General features: G+C 53.3%; 7 non-coding genes across 7 annotated transcripts; all 7 read right to left on the reverse strand.

Moving 5' to 3' along the window:
- Positions 1-15,939: 15,939 nt before the first annotated feature.
- Positions 15,940-16,058, reverse strand: LOC132351321 (5S ribosomal RNA). Its single transcript, XR_009498264.1, has one exon. It is a non-coding gene; the product is annotated as a 5S ribosomal RNA (ribosomal RNA).
- Positions 16,059-16,971: 913 nt separating this feature from the next.
- LOC132351302 (5S ribosomal RNA) lies at positions 16,972-17,090 on the reverse strand. The gene has a single exon (XR_009498244.1). It is a non-coding gene; the product is annotated as a 5S ribosomal RNA (ribosomal RNA).
- A 922-nt stretch (positions 17,091-18,012) lies between these two features.
- Positions 18,013-18,131, reverse strand: LOC132351244 (5S ribosomal RNA). Its single transcript, XR_009498187.1, has one exon. It is a non-coding gene; the product is annotated as a 5S ribosomal RNA (ribosomal RNA).
- A 904-nt stretch (positions 18,132-19,035) lies between these two features.
- On the reverse strand, positions 19,036-19,154 carry LOC132351255 (5S ribosomal RNA). Its single transcript, XR_009498198.1, has one exon. It is a non-coding gene; the product is annotated as a 5S ribosomal RNA (ribosomal RNA).
- Positions 19,155-20,065: 911 nt separating this feature from the next.
- Positions 20,066-20,184, reverse strand: LOC132351248 (5S ribosomal RNA). Its single transcript, XR_009498191.1, has one exon. It is a non-coding gene; the product is annotated as a 5S ribosomal RNA (ribosomal RNA).
- A 922-nt stretch (positions 20,185-21,106) lies between these two features.
- LOC132351267 (5S ribosomal RNA) lies at positions 21,107-21,225 on the reverse strand. The gene has a single exon (XR_009498209.1). It is a non-coding gene; the product is annotated as a 5S ribosomal RNA (ribosomal RNA).
- Positions 21,226-22,137: 912 nt separating this feature from the next.
- Positions 22,138-22,256, reverse strand: LOC132351279 (5S ribosomal RNA). Its single transcript, XR_009498220.1, has one exon. It is a non-coding gene; the product is annotated as a 5S ribosomal RNA (ribosomal RNA).
- Positions 22,257-22,538: the final 282 nt, after the last annotated feature.

Below are 22,538 nucleotides of genomic sequence, written 5' to 3' on the forward strand. Positions count from 1 at the left end.
TATCAAACATTTAGAGAAGAGCTAACACCCATCCTTCTCAAACTCTTGCAAAAAATTGCAGAGGAAGGAACACTTCCAAACACATTCTGTGAGGTCACCATACCCTGATACCAAAACCAGACAAAGATACTCCAAAAAAAGAAAATTACAGACCAATATCACTGATGAATACAGTTGCAAAAATTCCCAATAAAACACTAGCAAACAGAATCCAACAACACATGAAAAGGATCATACACCATGATCAAGTGGGATTTATCCCAGGGATGCAAGGATTCTTCAATATACGCAAATCGGGGCTTCTCTGGTGGCGCAGTGGTTGAAATCTGCCTGCCAATGCAGGGGACACGGGTTCGAGCCCTGGTCTGGGAAGATCCCACATGCCACGGAGCAACTAGGCCCGTGAGCCACAACTACTGAGCCTGTGCGTCTGGAGCCTGTGCTCCACAACAAGAGAGGCCGCGATAGTGAGAGGCCCCCGCACCGTGATGAAGAGTGGCCCTCGCTCGCCACAACTAGAGAAAGACCTCCCACAGAAACGAAGACCCAACACAGCCAAAAATAAATAAATAAATAAATAAATAAATAAATAAATATATATATATATATATATATATATATATATACAAATCAATCAATGTGATACACCCTATTAACAAATTGAAGAATAAAAACCATATGATCATCTCAGTAGATGCAGAGAAAGCTTTGGACAAAATTCAACACCCACTTATGATAAAAACTCTCCAGGAATTGGGCATAGAGGGAACCTACCTCAACATGATAAAGGCCATATAAAACAAACCCAGAGCAAACATCATTCTCAATGGTGAAAAACTGAAAGCATTTCCTCTAAGATCAGGAACAAGACAAGGATGTCCACTCTCACCACTATTATTCAACACAGTCTTGGAAGTCCCAGCCACGGCAATCAGAGAAGAAAAAGAAATAAAAGGAATACAAATTGGAAAAGAAGAGGTAAAACTGTCACTGTTTGCAGATGGCATGATACTACACATAGAGAATCCTAAAGATGCCACCAGAAAACTACTAGAGCTAATCCATGAACTTGGTAAAGTAGCAGGATACAAAATTAATGCACAAAAATCTCTTGCATTCCTATACACTAATGATGAAAAACCTGAAAGAGAGTTTAAGGAAACACTCCCATTTACCATTGCAACGAAAAGAATAAAATACCTAGGAATAAACCTACCTAGGGAGACAAAAGACCTGTATGCAGAGAACTATAAGACACTGATGAAAGAAATTAAAGATGATACCAACAGATGGAGAGATATACCATGTTCTTGGATTGGAAGAATCGATATTGTGAAAATGACTCTACTACCCAAAGCAATCTACAGATTCAATGCAATCCTTATCAAATTACCAATGGCATTTTTTACAGAACTAGAACAAAAAATCTTAAAATTTGTATGGAGACACAAAAGACCCCGAATAGCCAATGCAGTCTTGAGGGAAAAAAACGGAGCTGGAGGAATCAGACTCCCTGACTTCAGACTATACTACAAAGGTACAGTAATCAAGACAATATGGTACCGGCACAAAAACAGAAATATAGATCAATGGAACAGGATAGAAAGCCCAGAGATAAACCCACACACTGATGGTCAACTAACCTCTGACAAAGGAGGCGAAGATATACAGTGGAGAAAAGACAGTCTCTTCAATAAGTGGTGCTGGGAAAACTGGACAGCTACATGTAAAAGAATGAAATTAGAACACTCCCTAACACCATACACAAAAATAAACTCAAAATGGATTAGAGACCTAAATATAAGACCGGACACTATAAAACCCTTAGAGGAAAAAATAGGAAGAACAGTCTTTGACATAAATCACAGCAAGATCTTTTTTGATCCACCTCCTAGAGTAATGGAAATAAAAATAAAAATAAACAAATGGGACCTAATGAAACTTCAAAGCTTTTGCACAGCAAAGGAAACCATTAACAAGACGAGAAGACAACCCTGAGAATGGGAGAAAATATTTGCAAACGGATCAATGGACAAAGGACTAATCTCCAAAATATATAAACAACTCATGCAGCTCAATATTAAAAAAACAAACCAATTCAAAAATGGGCAGAAGAAAAAAAAAAATGGGCAGAAGACCTAAATAGACATTTATACAAAGAAGACATACAGATGGCCAAGAAGCACATGAACAGCTGCTCAACATCATTAATTATTAGAGAAGTGCAAATCAAAACTACAATGAGGTATCACCTCACACCAGTTGGAATGGGCATCATCAGAAAATCTACAAACAACAAATGCTGGAGAGGGTGTGGAGAAAAGGGAATCCTCTTACACTCTTGGTGGGAATGTAAATTGACGCAGCCACTATGGAGAACAGTATGAAGGTTCCTAAAAAACTAAAAATAAAATTACCATATGATCCAGCAATCCCACTACTGGGCATATACCCAGAGAAAACCATAATTCAAAAAGACACATGCACCCCAATGTTCATTGTAGCACTATTTACAATAGCCAGGTCATGGAAGCAACCTAAATGCCCATCGACAGATGAATGGATAAAGAAGATGTGTTACATATATACAATGGAATACTACTCAGCCATAAAAAGGAACGAAATTGGGTTATTTATTGAGATGTGGATGGATCTAGAGACTGTCATGCAGAGTGAAATAAGTCAGAACGAGGAAAACAAATATCGTATATTAACGCATATATGTGGAACCTAGGAAAATGGTACATATGAACCGGTTTGCAGGGCAGAAATTGAGACACAGATGTAGAGAAGAAACATATGGACACCAAGGGGGGAAAGCAGCGGCTGGTGGGGGTGGTGGTGGGATGAATTGGGAGATTGGGATTGGCATGTATACACTGATGTGTATAAAATGGATGACTAATAAGAACGTGCTGTATAAAAAATAAATTAAATTAAAAATTCAAAAAAAGAAAAAGTTTACAAGCCTATTATGGATTAGCTCAACAGCCTGAACATCACTAACGTTTCTGGTATAAACTTACATGCAAAGGGCTGGAAACAAAATACGAAATTCTGATTGATATTTGCTATTAGCTTGAGAGAAAAGGAAGGAAGCTTCTCAGCCAAACAAAATATTATCACAGAATGCCCATGAGAGACTATGACTTTGGTGGCCCCCAATGAACCGCACCCCCACCCCGAGATTTATGTTCTTGTAGAGTCTCCCACAGTTCGCCACAAGACGAACTTTGGCCACTGAGCCATTAGGAAATACATTCCAATGGAGGTGGGGCTTGATAGGCATGATCCCAATGGGGTTTGTCTTCCTGGATTGTTCCTTAGAACCCCATCATCAAGCTCTGAGGAAGCCCAAGTAGCCATGCAGAGCAGCCCACATAGGAGAGAAGTAAGACCTTGGGTCAATAGCCCCAGTGACCTCCAAGTCAGTGACCAGCCCCAGTGGCGATAGGGGTGAGGCCATTTAGGAACCTCCAACCAACCCACTACTATGTGAAACAGAAGGGCCTCGTGATCAGCTGGCAGTGTCAGAAGAAATAATAAATTGTTTTTAGGCCACTAGGTTTTGGGGTGTTTTTTAATCCCCCAAATGGATAACAATGGATAACTGAAACAATTCCTTTCCATATTCCTAATCTCATTTTGGTAATAAAACATGAATAAGGGAATTTGTGAGAGGTGGCATGCCTTGATGACTAAAATCTCCAGCTCTGGAATCAGACTTAACTGGTAATTTTGGTTTCACTGCTTACTTAGCAACATGGTCTCAGGAAGATGACTTAATTTTTATAATCTTATCTGCAAAATATGAGTAACACCTGCTTCAAGCGTCTTTAGTGGGCATTAACTGATGGAATGTATATAAAATGAGAGCTTCTCTGAGCACCTAGTCTGTGCTGAAATCAAATATATTGACTGGTAATCTTTTTTTTTAAATAAGGATGATAGTTGGGTTTTTCCCCCCGTTTTTATTTGGCCGCACTGCGTGGACTGTGAGATCTTAGTTTCCTGACCAGGGATCAAGCCCAGGCCCCTGGCAGTGGAAGCAGGGAGTCCTAACCACTGGACTGCCAGGGAACTCCCTTGACTGGTACTTTTACACTGAGAACTTTAGCATGGATTCAAAATGAAACAGGGGCAATGTTTAGCAGTTGAGAAAGTTTTGGAAGTTCAGAAGGTATTATATGCCCACAACTAGTCTTAAGGAACAAAGAGATTGAGGCCTGCTGGAGAACCAGGGCAAATTCTGGCTGCTTATAGATTCAAGAGACTGCCCTACATTCTCAAGCCCTCCAAGTTGCACCTGGGTCTCTTAGCCAGGAGACTGCACCAGGCAGCACAGCCTCAGAGCCAAGAGAGTCACAGATTTAGCAAACATACTGCCTCAAAGCCTGCCAGCTGTTATCTGAAATGAGAGTTCTTGGGAAGGAGAGGACTCCAACTTTCCTCATTAGTTGAGTTATACAAGGAAAGTCTGCAGGAATATCCTTGGTTTCCGTTCCTGTGTTCGCCTCAGCAAGAGCACAGATGCTAACAGAGAGCCCAGATTCCTAGTATCTTTCCTCTGCTGATGGCGTTCAGGTGATTATGGTGGGTTTCGGCAGTTCTTTCCATTCAGCTTGCTGCTCACTGCTCCTCTGGCCTCCTGACATGGATGTTAAAAGAGAAAAAAGTCAATCCCGCCCCAGTCACCTTTTCCACGAGTCTCCCCTGTGCTACAGTAAGGAGAGTCACACCACAGAAGCAAGGAATGAGCTGCTATTCCATAAATGGGGCCCAGGGCTAGTTATATGCAAGAAAATAATTGTTTCCATAAAGCAGTGCATTTTCTGGAGAAGAGCTTTCCATTCATCATTAGAGGAAACGGCTCCTGTCAAGCTCTACTCAAAGACAGCCAGTGTCCTACGAGCAACACCTTCCCAAACTGGCACATGGGGGCCCAGGGAGTGTGGGAGTGAAAGATGGGGGACAGGAGCCCCCAGACCAGCAGGTTCCCAGGTGGCTTCTCTCCTCAGGGCCAGGGTCCCCACCGACCAGATTCCATCCCATCCCGCATGTTCATCCAGCTCCTTCGCCTGTAATAGTTTGTCCAGGAGTGAATGAGGCCAAAGTAGGCAGAGCCCTTCTTAAACACCTTCTCCTCAAAGGGAAAAATTGTGACACTGATTCCTTCTGTTTTCACAAACCTCCACAAGTAACTGTACTGAGTATAAACCAGAAGGTCAACAAACATTACAGAAGGAAGGGACTTGGGAGGGAGCTTTCTGGTGAGAAGCACTCTGGGTCTAGAGGTGCCACTCCCAAAGGGGGAGGAAAACCTCAATCCTGGGTGACAGGAAAACAAGACAAACCTTTCTCCAATTATAAGGGATGAAAATAATAATCTTTGGGGCTTCCCTGGTGGCTCAGTGGTTAAGAATCCGCCTGCCAATGCAGGGGACACGGGTTCGAGCCCCGGTCCAGAAAGATCCCACATGCCATGGAGCAACTAAGCCCGTGCACCACAACTACTGAGCCTGCGCTCTAGAGCCCATGAGCCACAACTACTGAGCCTGCAAGACACCTAGATCCTGTGCTCCACAAGAGAAGCCACCGTAATGAGAGGCCCATGCACCACAATAAAGATTAGCCCCTGCTCGCCACAACTAGAGAAAACCCGCACACAGCAACGAAGACCCAATGCAGCCAGAAATAAAATAAATAAATAAATTTTAAAAAATTAAAAAAAAGAACATAATCATCTTTGGCCTCCAGTCTTCTCTGCGGAAATGGGTGGGTCACACTGGCTTCCTGCTAAATTGTTTGTGTTAGGATGAGTACAGAAATAACTTTGCACCCAGAAGAGAGACATTTTCCCCTAATCTAGATTCTGAATATGCTCTCAGTGGTCCCCAAGGGCATGCAGGTTATGCTGAAAGAATCTGAGCACAGCCTTAACTCCTTCAGTGTAGCTTTTTGGGTGGGTTGCCGAGTTACTGTTTCCCTTGCTCTAAACCTGAGAAAGCTGCCTCAGGAATTTGTAGGTCTTTTTTTCCTGCCCTAGAAACCTCTTGACACTTGTTCCTTGAAGATCTAAAAGTCCATTTCCCCAGTCACATAAATTCCTCAACTCAGCCTTCTAAAACCCGTCTTTTATATCAGATTTTTATTTTAATTTGAGATGGAAAATTGTTTAACATAGTTATTAACTGGCAGAGATAGTTGGAAAAAACTAATCAACACCAGATTATTCAAAAGAATTTATGGCAATAAATCTTACTTCTAACTTCAACTGATACCTCCTAAATTGTTCCCTATTACATCATTTCCTCTCATCTGACATGCATTTTTACAGATTATAAGAGAAACATACTGAGAATATACATATAAGAGAAACAAAAATACCTCCTGACTCCCTGCTTCGGCTGGTGGTCTACATCAGTTCGAGAGAGAAAGAATAGAGCATCTGGACGCTTTTTCAATCCCCCACGACGGGTCTCCCCAGGGTAGTGATGTATCTTCAAGTTCCAAATCAGCCCCAAGATATGAGAGCAGAGTCACTCCACTAGGAACCTGAGGAGAGTGGGCGATTGGAGAATCTGATCTGCCCTCTAGACTTAGAATGTAGGAGGAGAAGGAAGATGTGTGCAGAAAAGCTCTGAACCTAAACACCCCACTGGAGTGACACGTGCTCTGGGAGATCAAGAAATAGAGAGGTGGCTCTTGGCCAAGGGAACCATGCAGGAGATGACAACCCACAGGGGCATTTGATGGGCTGGGAATGAGGTGAGAAAGATGTGGACAGGAAAGCTACGTTCAACACAAGGAAATACAAAGAGAACAGTGTGCTTGGAGTGGAAACTTTATGTCAGAGCACAGTGGAGTGAAACTTTATGTCAGAGCACAGAATGACCATGGTGTTAAAAATCAGTTGGCCGGACAACAAGGTCTGACTGTATAGCACAGGGAACTATATTCAGCGTCCTGAGATAAACCATAAAGGAAAAGAATATAAAAAAACATGTTAATATGTTAACAGTCACTTTGCTGTACAGCAGAAATTAACAACATTGTAAATCAACTATACTTCAATTAAAAAAAAAAAGACTAGCTAAACAAAAAAGTCTAGTAAAAACAGAAAAACAAAACAGTCGGCCCATCTCAGTATCAATGAGCTCACCCAATACCCAGAGCTTGGTTTTTTAATGCCATTCTCCAATCAAAGGAACCAAGGTCCTGTTGATTCCAGGACTAAGGCAGGAAATAGGCAGGATGGACCCATTGCATCTCGTCTTGCCAGATATAAGGAAATGCTAAAAACAAAACCAGAGGACAAACCAAAAAACCCAAACCAAACTGAAACAAACAAATAACAACAACAAAGCCCATACAACATTGAGAGGGTTATCCCAAAGACGCACAGGAGCCAACCGAATGAGCTCCCAATGGCCAAAGCTAGAACACTTTGAGTAATGAGAGAAAGCAGTATTGGATTATAACTCAAGGTATAAAATAAATATCGATGAGTCCATACCGGTGAAAATAAATGACTGAATAAATTAATGAGTGGGAAGGAAGTGCTGATGACTTTGTGTGTAATTAACTCATGAAGAGATAACTCTTCACAAAGTAATAGAGTCCAGTTTCCATGACCAGGTCTTTTAGTTCTTTTGATAGTATCCCACATTCAGGGATCAGAAATGAAACCTTTTGGAATGTGTAATATAAACAAGGCCCCATTTTCATGTAGATCAACACCCAGGTTTTCAGGGATGAAATAACATCATGAAAACTGCTAACTATTCCTCCACAGGTTTCAATAAAACTCTTAAAACTCCTAAATTAACTTACTAATCTCAGGAAAAGAGAAATTTCACAAGTCAAGTTTTTGGTTTCTGTACAGTACAGCAAAGAGAATGAGCAGACAATTTTTAATGGGAAGGTCTTGCTTGCATTTCATCTTCTGTAAACAAGCAATATGCAGGCAGACCTCCAAGATATCGCTGGTTCTCTTCCAAACCACAGTAATAAAGCCAATGTTGTAATAAGGCGAGCAACATGGATTTTTTGGTTTTCCAGTGTGTATAAGTTATATTTACACTATACAGTAGTCTATGAAGTGTGCAATAGCATTGTCTTAAAAAAGGACAATATTTTAAATAAAAACTACTTTATTGCTAAAAAATTCTAACCATCATCTGACAAGAGTTGCCACAAACCTTCAATCTGTAAAAAACACAGTATCTGCAAAGCACAGTAAAGCAATAAACAGTAAAATGAGGTATGCCTGAACTGTATGTCCTGTTCCTTTCACTACTCTAATTAATTTTTAAGGAAATATGTACAACTGAATATCCCTAGATTTGTCTATCCTGGTGCTATGCCGGATCAAAAGAACTGTCCCTTACAGCATAAAGAATTTAGAGACATCAGTTACTAAGAGATTACATGGAAGGAGACGTGCTCCCGGATATTTCCATTTCTAGACAGAAAAATTCAACAGGTCAGAATGGAGAAGTTAAGGTACACACCCCTAACTGCTGTCTCTGATGAGCTTTCCACCCAGAGACTTTACACTTGATGGGTTTCAAATGCTGCTAAGCCCTCCACACCTTGAAAACCATTCTCCCAAAGTGGGAACACCAGCCTGCTCCTAAGAAGCGGGGTCATCACCTGTGTCTCTGAGAAAATGGCCAGTCAGGCCTGAGTTAAGGTTAAGCAGGTCATTTTAAAGCGTTAAAAAAAAAAAAAAAAAGCTTAAACCATTATCATCTTTAGGTTGATATTTTTGGAGACCACGCCACTTAAATGGGTTGGTGACAACGGCCTACTAGATACTTGCTTGGGAATTGGGGAGACTCATCTCTCTCAGCACACCCTGGGCAAATCAAACGCCTCTACTTCCAAATCTCCGCAAATGGCGCTCGGTGTGGGTGATATTTTCACGAAGCCACAGTCCACGTCCCCCCAACCGCTCTTCAAGTTGTGCTTTCAAGCAGAGCCACTACGACGAATTTCTCCCCAAAACGGTGCACTTTAGCTGGTGGAAAAGAGAAGCGAGTAAAATGTAAAGTTTCTCAGATATCAAACCAGTTCCCATAAACAGTTTAGAAAATAAAAAAGTAGTTTCCTGGGTCTGGACTGGGCACACGGACGGGAGAAAGAACGAAGCTGTGGATGGGGGCGGTGGCGGGAAGGGGCGCGGGCCAAGACCTGATGCCGGGCAAAGGCGAAAACCTGATTTCGGCCTGCACGGGGCGGGCCGGCGGCTGCACGTCGCAGCCTTTACACCCTCCTAACTCCCTACCGCCGGCTTCGCCCCTCACTTTCCTCCCCGAGACTCACTTCACGGGGTACTGAGGAAGGACCAGAGACCGCAAGCAGGGGGGCTTCCAACAGCCCCGCCCGTCAGTGTGCGCCAGGGTCGGGCACCGCCCCACCCCCACGCCCTATGCATCTTGGGAATTGTAGTCCTGCAGCCCAGCAAGCCTCGGCTGCAGCGCCAAAGAGACTACAGCTCCCAGAATGCATGGCGAGGGCCCCGCCTCCCGCCCTGCCCCTGGGTGTGGGCCGAGGGTGGTCCTGCAGCGCCGGGGAGAGTGGGTGTTGTTTGCCAGCACCTCCCGCCGGCAGAGTCCTAGCGCGGCCGGCGTGCCCAGGATGGTTGGATTCACCCTGCAGACAGGTACGTCTCCACGAGATGCTGGTGGTGAGACTGGATTTCTCGCGGGCCACCAAGGGGCCTGTGCCTCCGGCTGCCCGCGCAGGACTGCCCGGGGTACCTGGGGCTCGGCTAGCTCAGCTGCTGTTCCGCCCGCCCCGCCGCTCCGCCCACTCCTCCAGCTCCCCGCCCGGCGGGCGTCATCAGTGTGGCCAGAGCACGGGGCTCGGCGGTTCCTTAGGCCTTTCGGGAGCGCACACGGAAGCACCCCGATGGGTACCTGAAACGTTAAAAACACTGCCTAAAATATAAATACGGTACCTGGTACCTGGGGACCTGGAACTTGCCTTCTGAATGCCACCTTACCCCCCCCCCGCCCCCCGCCAACCCCGCCCCACCTTCGGGCTTCGGTAAATCTTCCCTCTGGACCCGGCTGGCGGCAGAGCCCACACCTCGGTCAGGCCCTTAGAGGGACTGTTAGTATATAGAGCTGAAAGCAGTCTTAACTGACAAAACAGGTATTAGATCATAGAATCTAGGGAGAAAGCCTAAGAGAGAATGAAGGGCCTGAAATGTTTTGTTTTGTTTTGTTTTAAAGCACCCAAAAGAAAACATAACTGACCTGTATGTAGAAACCCAAAAGATTGTGGTAACAAAATGAATTTTTTAAAAAACTGAGCCAACAGCCTTGCAAACAAATTTACCTTTGGTCATATTCTGAAAACAGGAGGATATATTTAGTGAGAAGGACAAAAATTTTACACATCACATTTCTGGGTCATAATGCAATAAAATTAGAAATAACAGAAACAGGGAAGTTAATGATCGACTCCTCCAAAAAATATATTCTTTTACATAAATTAATTCCTGGGTCAGGGTGCAAGTCCAGAACACAAACACAGTACCTATAAATGTCTGTGCTTGCAAATATATTGTAATCGGATATGTGCAACAAAGGTGACAAGATTGAGCTGTCCGACCGGGAAGCTCGCTGAGGTCCTGTTCGCTGGAACTCGAGCGCCACCCTGGAGTCATTTAATGTCATCTCAATATGACTGGGAGCAGCGGGGAAGGAAGGCAGTACTTGGAAATGGAGCCAATGCAGACGCTGGTAGTAAATCAGAGGCCTCCCTCCTGATGAGCCTGAACTTGGCCTCACAATCCTTTCCAGCACAGAGCCGGGCAGCCACCACAAATGGGCTGGTGTTGGCGGACAAGATCACAACTGTCCTGCAGTAGCAGGCAGGGTGGAAACTGGCACCAGCAGCTGCAGTGGAAAAAGTTAACGGCCCCGGTAGAATATATGATCCACCCTGTGCAAGGACTTGGGATCCCAGAAGTTCTGGCGAGGGCTCAGAGCCAGATTCCTTCATTTCTTTCCTCAGCTGTTCTTCCTGTGACTGGTATGGAAATCCACAAAGCACACAAACACATTAAAAATGGTCACTCTGTGGGCTGTGTCAATACATGGAAGTATGTAAATGAAGGAGTATTTTAAGAGAACACAAAATAGTTTGCACAGTCTGATTAAAGGTGTGTCGTATATTCGTAAGTTTAGAAAGGAATTTGGAAACCGCTGAAATTGTTTTATAAAGCTCATTCTTTTAGGTTGTTTAAATTTTAAAATGTGTTTAGAAACACATTGGTACGTAAAAATTTAAATCTTAGCTATCCAGAAACTTCAAATATCTAGAATGAGGCATTTCCCAAAGGTCTGTGTAACTCAAGATATTACTATAGTTTGAGAACTATTCATCCATAATGCACTTGATGAAATAACATGCATTCACAGAGAAAGGAGCAATTGCTATAATATTGTATGTATATAATAATATAATAACTATATATATTGATATAATATGGAACACCTATAATAGGTGAGGCACTGCTAAAAGCAGTGATTTTCATACACTCACATGTATGTACAACCATTACCAGAGTCAATTTTAGAACAGTTTTATCACCTCAGAAAGAAACCTTTAGCTATCACCCTCCTATTTCCCCCACCCCCTCCCTCTCCCCCAGTCCTGAGCAACCACTAAGCTACTTTTGTCTCTATAGATTCCCCTGTACCGGACATTTCACATAAATGGAATCATGCAATATGTGGACTTTTATGACTGGCTTCTTTCACTCACCATAATGTCTTCAAGGTCACCCAAGTTGTATGTGTCAGTACTTCATTCCTTCTTATGGCTATCATAATAACATTAAATTTTTTTTATTTTGAATGCTGGTACTTGAGAAAAAATAATTAGAAGGAAATGAGAAAGAAAGATGACTCTGGAGCTCCTAAAGGGCTTTCCACTACTCTTGCGATCTCTGGAGGTGGACGGCCCTGATTCTCGTTGCAGGCCAGGACTTACAGGAATGGGAATACCAAGCTCTGGGGTGAACTTGGGTTCCCAAGTGAACGTGAATGAGGCAGAGAGTAGAAGAAGGGTTTTTTACTGAAGGAAGGGGACAAAAATCACTGAGAGGAAAGAGGAGAGCTGCCTGAAGCAGAATTAGCACATCTGTGAACAGTGAAAGGCAGGAGACAAGGTGCACATACTTGGGTCCAGAGTCTGAGGGGAGGAGAGAGGGTGATGAGATAGGACCAACAGGTCATAAACCTCCAATATCTCGAGTCACTGGCCTTCGAGGCCTGGATGTCCCCTCAGCAGCAGGGAGCCAGGACTGGGAGCGGGGTGACAGCTAATGCTCAGGAAGGAGGTCAGTGTGCAGGCAGCATCTGTGTGTACACCACGCGGGACTTCAGGGAGGGCCTGTGTATGGCCCGCAGGCCTGCTGGAAGTACTCGTTTATTCAGTCGACAACCTCTTAAGTGCCTGCAGTGTGACACACTGTGCCATGAACTAGAGATACAATATCACCCTGTCCCTGCTGTCACGGGACTCAGCATCTCATAGGAACAGTATTTGTCATTTCTTTTCGATTTCCCCACCGTTCCTGGAGGTGTATTCTGCACAGAATGGGCAAATTGCAATCCCTGTTGATTAATAATTGAAGAAATAAAGCTTTTGACATTCAGATTTTTTAACGAAAGTGCACTATCTGAGATGTAGAATTCTATATCTTTGGCTTCTTTAAAGTTAGCCATACAGACAAAACAGAAAATGAAAAAAACTCTAATTTTTCAATTAAAAAATTTCACATTGATGTCAACTGGAGTTTTTGGTTTGTTTTTCCTCAAGAGTATCTATGTACTTAGGAGCTTTAGATTTTTTTTAAAGGGGGCAGGAGAAAAGAAATGCATAAGTGACTCATGCCAAATTTCCTTACATTTCAAATTACTGCAGTGGATTTAAGGGTCTGTAATTTTTTCAGTGACATAATTTGTTTACAATTAAAATGTGGATTTCATCTCCTTTATTCCTCTTGAACTCAGTCATAGTCCTGAGCCGCCACCAAAACAATCTTATCTTGAGGTTGGGCTTCTCTCCCTGTAAATGTTGTTTACTGGAAAGGAAAAGAAGTTGCCTTGAGTCAGTTACCCTTGGCCATCATGCTTGCTTTCACTAGAGAGTGTGAAGTTTCCTCGCTTCACAACTTTGTAGCCCTCTTTGCCCTGGATTCAACATGCTCAAGACCCATTTGAACATCTGTGACAGCACAGGGGATTGTATTACAGTCGGATCCCTGGTGTGGCCTAAGTCCGGGGAACTTATCAGAGTTGTTGGTAGTCATGTCCCTTTTTGGTAAATGCACATGCTTATCAAAATTAGGAGCAGTTTGATTCCAGACTCAGTTCCTCATGTTCTTTTTCCCAGCCGTGGCCTGCAATTGGTATTTCTGATACTAGAAACTTAAAAATGCTCGTCAGCCACAGGAAAAAAAAAAATCCTGTGGTTTCTGAGCACTTCGAAGTCCATCATGGCCTTGTTCTTTAATCACTCTAGAAAAATAGAAGCTATAAAAAAAAAAAAAAGAAATATAAGGACCTGCAGCCAATCCCTGAGAAGCTCTCTATACATAAAGGACTTGAGGACGAGGACAGTGTCTTCACATTGCCTCCGCAGCCCCTGGCAAAACAATGTCACTCATAGCATGCTGCTAAAGTGAGTGTATCTTATTTGAAAATTAAACCAGCATCTCTCCTCAGGCCCAAGGTGGGGACAGACAGTGCCCCGAGAGGAAGCAGAGGGGTGCAAGCAGCAAGTTTCCAAAAGTAGACCACTGCTTCGCAGCTGCTTCTTGGCATGGGCCCATTCCCCCTTTCCAGAGATCAGTGAAAGGAAGGTGGGGCCCCAGGGGGAGGGAACTTGTGTCTTCAGATGTGTCAACCGCTGGGCCTCCAGAGTTTAGATTTGGAGGGAATAGATTAAAGACAAACCTCTTATTTTTCAGTTTGACCTTGGGCCCTAGTGGTCAGGCTGTGGTTTTCTGTTTCCCCCTGTGCGGTGGGGTACTGTGTGCATTTAAGCACCAGTGTACATGTGTTTGTGTATAACTCAAGGGATCCAGCCTTAAATAAGGGGAAAAGAAAATCAGTATTTATAGGGTGCCTACTCTTTGCCAGGAAACTTGTAATTACCAAGTTCTTGAATTCTGGCATCCTGCTTGCAAAGGGTGTGCATGTTAATTAGCTATTGTTGCATAGCAAATCACCCCAAAACTTAACTAGCTCATGGTTGAACTGCTCAACAGTGTGGGTTTAGCTCAGCTAGGCCATGCTTTTGGTTTCAGCCAGGAACCGAAGTGGATGTGTGGTTTGCTGCTGGTTGACTAGGGTGCTCTGCTTCTGGTAGGTGAGCCGGCTGCTAGCTGGGCACCTGGGTGTCCTCCAGCAGGCTAACATGGGCTTGTTTTCATGGAAAGCAGGGTTCTGAAAGAAAAAGCAGAACATTCAAGACATTTTGAGCCTAGGCTCGAAACTGGCAGCGTCATACCTACTGCATTCTTCTGGCCAGAGCACATCAGGTCAGCCTCAATCCAAAGTTTAGGGGAACAGATTTCTGCCTCTCCCTTTTTGTACAGGAGCAGCTGTAAAATCACATTGCAAAGGGCATGGATAAAGTGAGAGAATACAGAATCATTGTTTTCACAATCAGTATCATTATACCTAAGCAGACAAGTTTTATATAATGGTTCCAAGTGAAGTAACTTGTTGAAAAGCCACACAGCTACTAAACGGCTGGGATTCATGGAGTATTACGTCCACCTAAGTCCACAATACCCAAGGCACTAGACCATTCACTCCTGCAACTTTCTCCGGCATCCTAGGGTCCTAGGAGAACACTTCGGAAATACAAGTACGAGCCCTTCGTGATTCTTCCATCTAGCGCTCTTCACCATAAAAATAACTGCCTCAAGAGAATGCACAGGACCTTTGAAACAATTTGAATAATTAGGAGAAAGGTCTGAGTTTAGTAAATCAAGGCCTAATTTATTTGTCATTTCTAATCATAGGAAAATACCCATGATGCACTCCAAATATTTGCAAAGTCTTTTCATCCATTTTATTTTTTCTTAATTTTACTTATTTATTTATTTATTTATTTTTGGCTGTGTTGGGTCTTTGTCTAGTTGTGGCGAGCGGCGGCCACTCTTCATCGCGGTGCGCGGGCCTCTCACTATCGCGGCCTCTCTTGCTGCGGAGCACAGGCTCCAGAAGCGCTCAGAAGTTGTGGCTCATGGGCTTAGTTGCTCCCCGGCATGTGGGATCCTCCCAGACCAGGGCTCGTACCTGTGTCCCCTGCATTGGCAGGCAGATTCTCAACCACTGGGCCACCAGGGAAGCCCCATCCCCATCCCTTTTTGATATTGGTAGGCTATAGATAATTCTCAAAGTAGACTAACACTAATAACTGGGCCGGCAATGTCTATTACTCTGATACAAAGACATGTGCAGCAAAGACATTACACCTACTAAGTTTACTGAATCAGATACTAACTCTTGAAATATTCCTCTCATTTCTGCAAAGTTATTTTCTAGACGAAAAATAAAGACTTCAAGCCGGTGACGCCCTGTGGCGCAGTTCGGGTCTCGAATGCCCCCCAGGAAGGGTATAGTCTAAGAGTGGGTGGGAATGCGAGGTCCAAAGTCTGCGATGCATGCTGTTACCAACGCCGGCCACTGCTGGGGACACGGATCTCCAGCAATCAATCACCATAGTGTGGGAGAGATAGGAGGTGCTCGAAATTGCGCGAACTACCGCTGGGTGGTGGGGAGTGCAGGGGGACGAAACAACACAAGCAGAGTGGGAGGGAGAGGAAGCACTTGGGAGGAAAAAACATGGTGTTTGGGCAGCAAGGAGTAACGGCGGGGATAGAAGGTAAAGCGGGAGGTAAAAAGCCTACAGCAGCCGGTATTCCCAGGCGGTCTCCCATCCAAGTACTAACCAGGCCCGACCCTGCTTAGCTTCCGAGATCAGACGAGATCGGGCGCGTTCAGGGTGGTATGGCCGTAGACGCAGGAGGGGCCCGCGGGGTGCCTCTTGAGGCCCAGCTTCGCTGGCCCTTGCGCCTTACCGCCATGCCGGCGGCCAGCCCTCTCCGGCAGGGCCCTGCCGCCCGCCCAGGCAGGCGACAGGAGGCCTCGGGGACCCGGGGGTGGCGGAGTGGTGGGCGACCTCGCAGCCCAGGGCGGGCGGGACGCTCCAGGCCCGTCGGCGCTTGGCGCCCCGCCGCAGATCCCGCTCGACGCTCACAGGGACGTGGCCCCGGAGGCTTCAGGGCACGGCGGCCGCGGTCCCTTGGGCAGCCCCCCCTGCCCGCCCACGCGGAGTTAGGCGCAGCCCGGCCGCGGCCGGGCCGGCCCTCCGGCCGGGCAGCAGCTGGCCCGAAGCCACTGGGAGCCACCACTGAGTGGGCACGGCCCCTTAGCCCCAGCAAGGCCACCCTTGCCCCCACGCCGCCCGCCGAGCACAGGACCCCGCCCCTGGTGGCCGGCAGGCCCGGGGAAGCGGCCACGGCCCCCGCCCCCGCTCCCGCCCCCGGCCGAGGCGAAACGGCCGGGGGGGGGGGGGCTTTTCCCGGAGGGAGCTGCGGAGAGACACACGGGCAGACAGCTGGCTGCGGCGCGGCTGGGCTCTGGTGGGCGCGGCCAAGTGCAGGTCGAGGGCCTCGCGGGCCGCACGGCCGGCACCCCGGCCTGCGGCGGAGTCTGGGTCCGGGCCAGCCACCACGGGAGCGGCTGGGGTGCGGCTGCCTTCCAGGGCCGCCTTCTGGCCTCCTGGCCGGCCAGGCCGGCGGGGAGCGCCCCCTCTGGCGCGCTGTGGTGGGAGGGGCCGGAGGAGGTGGGGCCTGCGGCGGTGCCCGGCGGGGGCGGAGGCGGCGGCCTCGGCCGCGGGCGACTAAAGGAGAAGGCGGAGCGGGAGGCAAAAAGCCTACAGCACCCGGTATTCCCAGGCGGTCTCCCATCCAAGTACTAACCAGGCCCGACCCTGCTTAGCTTCCGAGATCAGAGGAGATCGGGCGCGTTCAGGGTGGTATGGCCGTAGACGCAGGAGGGGCCCGCGGGGTGCCTCTTGAGGCCCAGCTTCGCTGGCGCTTGCGCCTTACCGCCATGCCGGCGGCCAGCCCGCCCCGGCAGGGCCCCGCCGCCCGCCCAGGCAGGGGAAGGGCGACCTCGGGTACCGGGGCGGGGGTGGGGGTGGCGGAGGGGTTGGCGACCTCCCAGCCCAGGGCGGGCGGGACCCACCAAACCGTTCGGCGCTTGGCGCCCTGCCCCAGATCCCGCACGTCGCTCACAGGGACGTGGCCCCGGAGGCTTCAGGGCCCGGGGCCCGCGGGCCCTTGGGCCTCCCCGCTGCCCGCCCACGCGGCGCTAGGCGCAGCCCAGCCGCAGCCCGGGCCGGCCCTCCTGCCCGACGGCAGTCGGCCCTTAACCCACTGGGAGCCACCATTGAGTCACCACGGCCCCTTAGCCCCAGCAAGGCCACCCTTGCCCCCACGCCACCCGCCGAGCACAGGACCCGGCGCCTTGCGGCCGGCCGGCCCGGAGAACCGGCCCCGGCCCCCGCCCCCGCTCCCGCCCCCCGGCCGTGGCGAAACGGCGGCGGGGGGCGGGGGGGAGCTTTTTCCGGAGGGAGCTGTGGAGAGACACACCGGCAGACAGGTGGCTGCGCCGGGGCTGGGCGCGAGTGGGGGCGGCCAGGTGCAGGTCAAGGGGCTCGCGGGCCGGACGGCCGGCACCCGGGCCTGAGGCGGAGTCTGGGTCCGGGCCTGCCACCCCGGGAGCGGCTGGGATGCGGCTGCCTTCCAGGGCCGCCTTCTGGCCGCCTGGCCGGCCAGGCAGGCGGAGAGCGCCCCCTCTGGCGCGCTGTGGTGGGAGGGGTCGGAGGTAGGTGGGGCCTGCAGCGGTGCCCGGCGGCGGGGGCGGAGGCGGCGGGCGACTAAAGGAGAGGGCGGAGCGGGAGGCAAAAAGCCTACAGCACCCGGTATTCCCAGGCGGTCTCCCATCCAAGTACTAACCAGGCCCGACCCTGCTTAGCTTCCGAGATCAGACGAGATCGGGCGCGTTCAGGGTGGTATGGCCGTAGACGCAGGAGGGGCCCGCGGGGTGCCTCTTGAGGCCCAGCTTCGCTGGCCCTTGCGCCTTACCGCCATGCCGGCGGCCAGCCCTCTCCGGCAGGGCCCTGCCGCCCGCCCAGGCAGGCGACAGGAGGCCTCGGGGACCCGGGGGTGGCGGAGTGGTGGGCGACCTCGCAGCCCAGGGCGGGCGGGACGCTCCAGGCCCGTCGGCGCTTGGCGCCCCGCCGCAGATCCCGCTCGACGCTCACAGGGACGTGGCCCCGGAGGCTTCAGGGCACGGCGGCCGCGGTCCCTTGGGCAGCCCCCCCTGCCCGCCCACGCGGAGTTAGGCGCAGCCCGGCCGCGGCCGGGCCGGCCCTCCGGCCGGGCAGCAGCTGGCCCGAAGCCACTGGGAGCCACCACTGAGTGGGCACGGCCCCTTAGCCCCAGCAAGGCCACCCTTGCCCCCACGCCGCCCGCCGAGCACAGGACCCCGCCCCTGGTGGCCGGCAGGCCCGGGGAAGCGGCCACGGCCCCCGCCCCCGCTCCCGCCCCCGGCCGAGGCGAAACGGCCGGGGGGGGGGGGCTTTTCCCGGAGGGAGCTGCGGAGAGACACACGGGCAGACAGCTGGCTGCGGCGCGGCTGGGCTCTGGTGGGCGCGGCCAAGTGCAGGTCGAGGGCCTCGCGGGCCGCACGGCCGGCACCCCGGCCTGCGGCGGAGTCTGGGTCCGGGCCAGCCACCACGGGAGCGGCTGGGGTGCGGCTGCCTTCCAGGGCCGCCTTCTGGCCTCCTGGCCGGCCAGGCCGGCGGGGAGCGCCCCCTCTGGCGCGCTGTGGTGGGAGGGGTCGGAGGTAGGTGGGGCCTGCAGCGGTGCCCGGCGGCGGGGGCGGAGGCGGCGGGCGACTAAAGGAGAGGGCGGAGCGGGAGGCAAAAAGCCTACAGCACCCGGTATTCCCAGGCGGTCTCCCATCCAAGTACTAACCAGGCCCGACCCTGCTTAGCTTCCGAGATCAGACGAGATCGGGCGCGTTCAGGGTGGTATGGCCGTAGACGCAAGAGGGGCCCGCGGAGTGCCTCTTGAGGCCCAGCTTCGCTGGCGCTTGCGCCTTACCGCCATGCCGGCGGCCAGCCCTCTCCGGCAGGGCCCTGCCGCCCGCCCAGGCAGGCGACAGGAGGCCTCGGGGACCCGGGGGTGGCGGAGTGGTGGGCGACCTCGCAGCCCAGGGCGGGCGGGATGCTCCAGGCCCGACGGCGCTTGGCGCCCCGCCGCAGATCCCGCTCGACGCTCACAGGGACGTGGCCCCGGAGGCTTCAGGGCACGGCGGCCGCGGTCCCTTGGGCATCACCCCCTGCCCGCCCACGCGGAGTTAGGCGCAGCCCGGCCGCGGCCGGGCCGGCCCTCCGGCCGGGCAGCAGCTGGCCCGAAGCCACTGGGAGCCACCACTGAGTGGGCACGGCCCCTTAGCCCCAGCAAGGCCACCCTTGCCCCCACGCCGCCCGCCGAGCACAGGACCCCGCCCCTGGTGGCCGGCAGGCCCGGGGAAGCGGCCACGGCCCCCGCCCCCGCTCCCGCCCCCGGCCGAGGCGAAACGGCCGGGGGGGGGGGCTTTTCCCGGAGGGAGCTGCGGAGAGACACACGGGCAGACAGCTGGCTGCGGCGCGGCTGGGCTCTGGTGGGCGCGGCCAAGTGCAGGTCGAGGGCCTCGCGGGCCGCACGGCCGGCACCCCGGCCTGCGGCGGAGTCTGGGTCCGGGCCAGCCACCACGGGAGCGGCTGGGGTGCGGCTGCCTTCCAGGGCCGCCTTCTGGCCTCCTGGCCGGCCAGGCCGGCGGGGAGCGCCCCCTCTGGCGCGCTGTGGTGGGAGGGGCCGGAGGAGGTGGGGCCTGCGGCGGTGCCCGGCGGGGGCGGAGGCGGCGGCCTCGGCCGCGGGCGACTAAAGGAGAAGGCGGAGCGGGAGGCAAAAAGCCTACAGCACCCGGTATTCCCAGGCGGTCTCCCATCCAAGTACTAACCAGGCCCGACCCTGCTTAGCTTCCGAGATCAGACGAGATCGGGCGCGTTCAGGGTGGTATGGCCATAGACGCAAGAGGGGCCCGCGGAGTGCCTCTTGAGGCCCAGCTTCGCTGGCGCTTGCGCCTTACCGCCATGCCGGCGGCCAGCCCGCCCCGGCAGGGCCCCGCCGCCCGCCCAGGCAGGGGAAGGGCTACCTCGGGTACCGGGGCGGGGGGGGGGGTGGCGGAGGGGTTGGCGACCTCCCAGCCCAGGGCGGGCGGGACCCACCAAACCGTTCGGCGCTTGGCGCCCCGCCCCAGATCCCGCACGTCGCTCACAGGGACGTGGCCCCGGAGGCTTCAGGGCCCGGGGCCCGCGGGCCCTTGGGCCTCCCCGCTGCCCGCCCACGCGGCGCTAGGCGCAGCCCAGCCGCAGCCCGGGCCGGCCCTCCTGCCCGACGGCAGTCGGCCCTTAACCCACTGGGAGCCACCATTGAGTCACCACGGCCCCTTAGCCCCAGCAAGGCCACCCTTGCCCCCACGCCACCCGCCGAGCACAGGACCCGGCGCCTTGCGGCCGGCCGGCCCGGAGAACCGGCCCCGGCCCCCGCCCCCGCTCCCGCCCCCCGGCCGTGGCGAAACGGCGGCGGGGGGCGGGGGGGAGCTTTTTCCGGAGGGAGCTGTGGAGAGACACACCGGCAGACAGGTGGCTGCGCCGGGGCTGGGCGCGAGTGGGGGCGGCCAGGTGCAGGTCAAGGGGCTCGCGGGCCGGACGGCCGGCACCCGGGCCTGAGGCGGAGTCTGGGTCCGGGCCTGCCACCCCGGGAGCGGCTGGGATGCGGCTGCCTTCCAGGGCCGCCTTCTGGCCGCCTGGCCGGCCAGGCAGGCGGAGAGCGCCCCCTCTGGCGCGCTGTGGTGGGAGGGGTCGGAGGTAGGTGGGGCCTGCAGCGGTGCCCGGCGGCGGGGGCGGAGGCGGCGGGCGACTAAAGGAGAGGGCGGAGCGGGAGGCAAAAAGCCTACAGCACCCGGTATTCCCAGGCGGTCTCCCATCCAAGTACTAACCAGGCCCGACCCTGCTTAGCTTCCGAGATCAGACGAGATCGGGCGCGTTCAGGGTGGTATGGCCGTAGACGCAGGAGGGGCCCGCGGGGTGCCTCTTGAGGCCCAGCTTCGCTGGCCCTTGCGCCTTACCGCCATGCCGGCGGCCAGCCCTCTCCGGCAGGGCCCTGCCGCCCGCCCAGGCAGGCGACAGGAGGCCTCGGGGACCCGGGGGTGGCGGAGTGGTGGGCGACCTCGCAGCCCAGGGCGGGCGGGACGCTCCAGGCCCGTCGGCGCTTGGCGCCCCGCCGCAGATCCCGCTCGACGCTCACAGGGACGTGGCCCCGGAGGCTTCAGGGCACGGCGGCCGCGGTCCCTTGGGCAGCCCCCCCTGCCCGCCCACGCGGAGTTAGGCGCAGCCCGGCCGCGGCCGGGCCGGCCCTCCGGCCGGGCAGCAGCTGGCCCGAAGCCACTGGGAGCCACCACTGAGTGGGCACGGCCCCTTAGCCCCAGCAAGGCCACCCTTGCCCCCACGCCGCCCGCCGAGCACAGGACCCCGCCCCTGGTGGCCGGCAGGCCCGGGGAAGCGGCCACGGCCCCCGCCCCCGCTCCCGCCCCCGGCCGAGGCGAAACGGCCGGGGGGGGGGGGCTTTTCCCGGAGGGAGCTGCGGAGAGACACACGGGCAGACAGCTGGCTGCGGCGCGGCTGGGCTCTGGTGGGCGCGGCCAAGTGCAGGTCGAGGGCCTCGCGGGCCGCACGGCCGGCACCCCGGCCTGCGGCGGAGTCTGGGTCCGGGCCAGCCACCACGGGAGCGGCTGGGGTGCGGCTGCCTTCCAGGGCCGCCTTCTGGCCTCCTGGCCGGCCAGGCCGGCGGGGAGCGCCCCCTCTGGCGCGCTGTGGTGGGAGGGGCCGGAGGAGGTGGGGCCTGCGGCGGTGCCCGGCGGGGGCGGAGGCGGCGGCCTCGGCCGCGGGCGACTAAAGGAGAAGGCGGAGCGGGAGGCAAAAAGCCTACAGCACCCGGTATTCCCAGGCGGTCTCCCATCCAAGTACTAACCAGGCCCGACCCTGCTTAGCTTCCGAGATCAGACGAGATCGGGCGCGTTCAGGGTGGTATGGCCGTAGACGCAAGAGGGGGCCCGCGGAGTGCCTCTTGAGGCCCAGCTTCGCTGGCGCTTGCGCCTTACCGCCATGCCGGCGGCCAGCCCGCCCCGGCAGGGCCCCGCCGCCCGCCCAGGCAGGGGAAGGGCGACCTCGGGTACCGGGGCGGGGGGGGGGTGGCGGAGGGGTTGGCGACCTCCCAGCCCAGGGCGGGCGGGACCCACCAAACCGTTCGGCGCTTGGCGCCCTGCCCCAGATCCCGCACGTCGCTCACAGGGACGTGGCCCCGGAGGCTTCAGGGCCCGGGG

Source organism: Balaenoptera ricei, chromosome 16 (genome assembly GCF_028023285.1).
Source record: "Balaenoptera ricei isolate mBalRic1 chromosome 16, mBalRic1.hap2, whole genome shotgun sequence".
Taxonomy (NCBI): Eukaryota; Metazoa; Chordata; class Mammalia; order Artiodactyla; family Balaenopteridae; genus Balaenoptera; species Balaenoptera ricei.